Source organism: Camelina sativa, chromosome 7 (assembly GCF_000633955.1).
Source record: "Camelina sativa cultivar DH55 chromosome 7, Cs, whole genome shotgun sequence".
In the NCBI taxonomy this organism is placed as follows: Eukaryota; Viridiplantae; Streptophyta; class Magnoliopsida; order Brassicales; family Brassicaceae; genus Camelina; species Camelina sativa.
The window spans coordinates 4262961-4269696 of NC_025691.1; the positions used below are offsets into that span (position 1 = coordinate 4262961).

Here is a 6736-nt window from a genome sequence, read left to right on the forward strand (position 1 = left end):
AGCCTGGTGATCTTGAAAAATCTCAGCTTGGATTAGCTCATAGCTACAGCAGAGCCAAGGTGAAGTTCAATGTTAACTGAGTGGATAACATGGTTATTCAAGCTATTTTCCTCCTTGACACCCTTGACAAGGATATCAATTCCTTTCCCATGAGAGTCAGGTTTGTTTTTTGCTTTTCCCTTTCAGATTCTGTATTGCAATTTACCTTTGAGAAGTATTGGTAGCTGAACTGTTTACAATGTTCTTACAGGGAATGGTATTCGTGGCACTTCCCCGAGCTAGTGAAGATAGTTAATGACAACTATCTTTACGCCCTTGTTTTTTTTAATAGCAATGAATAAATGTGTTTTTAGTATCAATTGTTCTGAGACGGTTATTTTCTTACTTGTTGACAGGCCAGGATTTATCACCAGTTGACCTGAGCAACGTACAGACCTTTGCTCAGAGTTATGGATCTTGCTGACTACAGGAAGAAGCTAACGTACAGACCTAATTTGGCAGCTTTAATTGTATTTTTATTTTTGAGTAATGTCGGTTGCGTTTCACTTTTCAGTTTTACAGGCTGTAAGTTCTGCAATCACATGATTACGTCGAAAAAATATCATTCGAAGTGCATATCAAAATCTCCCTTCCTATGCGAAAAGATTAAATAGGGAAACCCTAACAATAATTCTGTGTCTGCTCAGATCCATACCGTAATAAATTTATAAAGTTAATTTTTTGACAATATATTATACAAATTAATTAAAAAATTAAACTCAAATTTTGAATAAAAAATAAAAAAAATTTGATAAAATGACTAAATGATGGCTGAGTTATTGATTTACACGGCTGACTTATGAAATATATGTAAATTTATATAATTATAACTTAATATTTAAATGTACAATTGAAATATGAATATTACAATTATTATAACCAATAAAAAGTAATAATTATAGAGAAAAATTGATTTTTATACATTCTCACCAGAACGTGTTAAACATACAACATATGAAGTTTAGGGGTTAGGGTTAGGATTGGGGTTTAGGGTTTGAGATGTAGGGTTCAGATGAGTAACATTATTTGTTTTTTTGTTTTGGTTCTAATGTGTTTTAATGTGTCTGGTTTAAGGTGGTAATAAGGATATACTAATATTATTACCATTTGAATATTTTTTAAAAAAATCAAATTTTTTTTTGGTTATTTTCGGTTATGGATCGGTTAGATTAATATATAACCATAAATAACTCAAAATATATTGTAATTAAGTAGATTAGCCTAATATAACCGAAAGTAAGCCGAATATAACCGAAATTAACCAAACATACCAATTAAAAAATACCAAATTGGAAAAATTATTTTTTTCGGTTCGGTTCGGTTTGGTCGGTTATAGTCATTCTAATTTGAGGGTTGGCTGAGTTATGGTAAAGTTATAGCTGAGTTATGCGACGAATATATTAATTTATTATATACCTTCTCGAGAATACAAAAAGTGTTGTTGGAGAGACGCAAACAATAATTATGTTTATCGTTAAGAACCACACGCGTAATAAATGAGATTTTAGCGATTTTTTATTTAAAAGGAATTCAAAATTTGAATTTGAATTTTTAAATTTTTTTTTTAATAAAAGTATTTCTTAAACAATTGACTGATATGACTGAGTTATCGACATCAACGGCTGACTTATGAAATATTTGTAAATTAGAATTATTATAACTCAAAATTAAAATATAGAATGAAAAAATGAATATTACAATCATTACAAGCAATAAAAAGTAATAATTATAGACAAAGATTGATTTTTACACAGTCTGATCAAAATGTGTAAAACCTTCAAAACATGACATTTAGGGGTTAGGGTTAGGGTTAGGGTTTGAGGTTTATGGTTCATATTTCCAACATTATGGGTTATAATATAAAAGTTTGGTTTTGGTTATATTCTGTTTGGTTTAAGGTGGTAATTTGGATATACTAATATGATAACCATTTGAAAATTTAAAATTTTTGAAATTACTTTTCGGTTATTTCCGGTTATGGGTCGGTTAGATGAATATATAACCATAAATAATCCAAATGTTATCCAAATTATGTAGATTAACTTAATATAATCGATAGCAAGCCGAATATAACCGAAAATAATGGAAAAAATAGTGTCCGGTTCGGTTCGGTTTGGTCGGTTATTTAGTCATTCTAATTTGAGGGTTGGCTGAGTTATGGTAAATTATGGCCGAGTTATCGTTTAGGGTCTTCTCAATAATATGAAAACATATTTTTCTTTCTTTCATGGGTCTTTTGTTCTGTCAGATTCCTAATAAGTATTAAAACGTCTCTCGATGTCACAAAAAGTGTTGTTAGGGAAGCGCAAAAAATCACTAATTATATGCCTGCTCAAATCCACACGCATAATAAATTCATAAAGTGAGCTTTTTATCACAAGATATTATTGCAAATAATTAAATAATTATTATTCAAATTTAGAATTTTATTTTTCTAAAAGTATTTCTCCAACAAGTGAATATTAAAATTATTATAACTCAAAATTTAAATTTAGAATGGAAATATGTCTATTATTAGGTTAACTGATGGTTTCCCGCCAAAATCTCGCTTTACGGCTGAGTTATAATCATTACGGGAAAACGAAAGGTCATGTGACGGCTGAGTTATAGTGAGTTATGGCTGAGTTATCACAAGAAACAATCTGAAAGTAAATGGATGATATATATGACTTTACGGCTGAGTTATAATATTTACGGGAAAACGAAAGGTCATGTGACGGCTGAGTTATAGTGAGTTATGTCTGAGTTATCAAAAGAAACAATTTGAAAGTAAAATGAATGATATATATGACTTGACGGCTGAGTTATAATTTTTACGGGAAAACGAAAGTTCTCTTCGATTCATGTGACGGCTGAGTTATAGTGATTTATAAATCCTTAATGGCTGATATATCAGAGTCGTCGAAAAAATCAAATCGGGTTGAAAATTCATCGTCTTCTTCTTCGTCAGATGCTACTTCGACAGCTTCTTCTTCTTTTTGGTTTTCTTTGTCAACGATCTTACCATAATCAAAACAAGTGCTTTCAAATCCCCTACCGTACACTTCATATGTAGATTCTAATTTCGATTCACTGCTTGGCCGAATCATACTTCCTCTAGCTCCACTAGTTTATGTAGATTTTTTCGCCGAAAACTCTACACAGAGACGTAGCTGATCGTGTTTCCATAGCCCCAAAAAACATTGCAACTGTCGATCATTGGAGACAAAAACTGGTGGAGTATCATGCGCCATTAGTTTCAGTGCCTTGTTCTAGAACATGTAGTTCAGATTTAGCTCATGGCTAAACGCGTTCAATCCGTAGTCTTCAAGAAAAAGCTCCACAAGCTTGTCGTGTGTTGTGCCACCATCGATCTGCACAACTTTACACTCTCTATCGTCGGTGTTAAATACATATCTCTGTTTCTTTACCCAATTACCGGAAACAATTAGTACCGGAACTGGATCCATGAAAGAAAATGAAGAACAAGGTGAAAAAGAAGTAGAAAGAACTAGGTGAAGAAGAAAAGTGAAGAAGAAGTATAAGAGCAAGGTGAAGAAGAAGGTAAATAGTTCACTTATTTACCAGTTGAAGAACAAGAGTCGAACGACATTTCGTATTTCCGGAGGAAAAAAAAAGATGACATGAAATGCTGACATGGATGATGCGTCCGACGTGGCAAGTCAGCCATCAAACAATTAATAACTCAGTCTATATAAAACTCAGCCATCAAACAAATTATAACTCAGTCACAAAATGAAAAACATTACAGTAATTAAAAAGCAAAAAAAATTGCTGCCAAATTCAGCCGCTTCATCAACTGAAAATATGTAACTCAGCCGTATCGTTTAATAAGTCAGCCGTAACTGAATAACATTCTAGTAATTAATCTTTTGCTACTAAGTCAGACGTCGAATGGCTGAGTTGTACGATAAGTCAGCCTATTACGGCTGAGTTGTACGATAAGTCAGCCTATCACGGCTGAGTTGTACGATAAATCAGCCTATCACGGCTGAGTTGTACGATAACTCAGCCAGTCAAAAAATGGTAACTCAGTCGTGCCGTAGTGATAACTCAGCCGTGTCGTAGTGATAACTCAGCCAAAATTTCAACAACTCAACCATCGGGTGAAAACTCAGCCGTGAGCGTAACTCAGCCAGATTTTGATAAGTCAGCTGTAACGCTTGGCTGAGTTATGCTCTAACTAAGCCAGATTTTGATAAGTCAACCAGATTTTGATAAGTCAGCCGTAATGCTTGGCTGAGTTATGCTCTATCTCAGCCGTCCGCTCTTACTCAAATGTTTTTTTTCATAACTCAGCCGGAATATACCTATAACTCAGCCGCAACATACCTTTGTAACGCGTTATAGCTGAGTTATTGTTACACGTTAGTGTTTTTGACGTGGCGTCTAACGTGGCAATGACATTTTTGTAATTACGTTTTTTCCGGTAACATAAAACAAGGGCACGCTGGGTATTTTGAAAATATCCGAAATATTCTAGTAATAAAATCTTTGTTTGTAAATTCTGGTAATATTATCTAATTGGGATAACATTTGAGTAAATCACCTGAGAATTAATTATATAGTTAATGTTACCTCCAGCATGAATCCCAAACTGAGTAACAACATTTGGATGCAGCATATAACAAGATTTAGCATTTGATTGTTTCAATCCCAAAATATTTGGTTTTTATATGATTAGAAGTATAAAGTGTTTGATCCAACAATAATATACGCCTGTATCAAGAACGAATATCGATTCTTTAATCCATTGGGCCGATTATATGGACTAATTTTGGAGGGCAGAGATCAAATTGGGTCATAAAAAAAGTGACAGAGCACTTGTTGCAGTGTTTTCTACAGGTTCTTAAGAGATCAAGAGAGTCTATGAGCTGAAAATAACCAACTTACCAGTCTCCATCTGCTGCTTTAAGAATACTAGTTCGCCCTTTCAATTGACTGATCGTCGAGCCATTCAATGTTCCACCGAGCACTTCGTTCAGTTTCAATCAATCAGAATACAAATTAATAGATGAAGACAAAACATTAGATGTAATATATACGATAAAGTATATAATTCTTGAAGAACCATTAACGTTTGCACTATAATCAGATTAATTTGGTACACAACTTTTCCGAATCCTGTGTATTCTTTTCTATACTTCTATGATTCTATCACATTTCGTCTTTATCCGTGCATAAATAAATAAAAAATCAAAAAAAAAAAACTGTTTTCTGATATCTTAATTATTTTCGTTTCTATCCAAATACTATGTTTCGTCTAGGAATTATAATATAAGAAAAACTTATTCTATAATGGTTTGCATTTTTATTTTTAGTTTTAGTTTTTTGATAACTGTTATAGTGTTATTGATTTACTAATTTCACTAACAATAAAGATTATAATAAAAAAAAAAAACTAATTAAAAACAGGGACAAATATCATAATTATGATCCGGAGTTTGGGCTAATAATCTGATGCAGACCCATCTGATATCTCTTAAATCGACCCACATAGTTTATTTGAAACAGGCCCATTTTAAAAGAAAATAACAAAACTAGATTAATTAATACTGTATTTTGTTTCCCTTTTTTTGTTTTATTTTATTTTTGGGTCGGCAAAAATAATCAACTCCCTCCTCTTTTTTTCTAAAAAAAGCACCGAGGTTTTCTCTAGCAAACTCTAGAAGACAAGAGCAAATCACAAATTACATCTCCTCTCTCTCTCGCACCTTCTAAACTCCCTCTATTTCTTCTCTTATCCTCTGTTTTCACTCTCTGTTTTTTTCCTTAAGACTGACGAATCCTATTTCTTCTAAACCCGCAACAGCTACAACCAAAACCCTTCTGTGAAAGTTCTCTCCTTTGCTCAGGTTTGTTGTTCCCGACTCCTCTTTTTCATACGTTTTCTTTATTAGGTTTTCTAATTGTTGATATCTTTGTTTGATTCTAGTTTATTTCTTAATTTCGGAATCGTAGGAGAGTTAATCCCACTAAACACTTGACAGTTAGTTTTTAGTCTGTGTTAGAATTACTACTTGGTTAATTGTTTTTGAATGTTAGTTGTTAAGTGATGAAAATGAAAAAATAAAACCGCTATTTATAGGTTCAAAAGGACAAATCTTTGATTGTGTTTGATGAATCTTGAATTATTATTTTTTTTCTATTCGAAAAATATGAATCTTGAATCTTTTAAGCCGGTCTTAACAGTTTCTTGATTTCAAATATCGTATTGTTTATGTTCAGACCTTGAATTCTTGAATCTGTATTTTGTTTTTTTTGTGTGTGTGCAGGAAATGGCAGAACAAGAATACACAGTAGCATCAGACAGTGAAAACACTGGAGAGGAGAAATCTTCATCATCTCCTTCATTACCCGAAATCGCTGTTGGAATCGATATTGGTACTTCACAATGCAGCATAGCTGTTTGGAACGGCTCTCAAGTTCACATCTTGAGGAACACAAGAAACCAAAAACTCATCAAATCATTCGTCACTTTCAAAGACGAAGTCCCTGCCGGTGGTGTCAGCAACCAGCTCGCGCACGAGCAGGAAATGCTAACCGGAGCCGCTATCTTCAACATGAAACGGCTCATCGGTCGTGTAGACACTGATCCTGTGGTTCACGCCAGCAAGAACCTTCCTTTCTTGGTTCAAACTCTTGACATTGGTGTCAGACCGTTTATTGCAGCTTTGGTTAACAATGCTTGGAGATC

The 6736-nt window shown here is 33.3% G+C and overlaps 1 long non-coding RNA gene across 1 annotated transcript; it reads left to right on the forward strand.

The window, feature by feature from the left end:
* LOC104700244 lies at positions 7–615 on the forward strand. Its single transcript, XR_753527.2, has 2 exons — positions 7–160; positions 251–615. It is a non-coding gene; the product is annotated as an uncharacterized LOC104700244 (long non-coding RNA).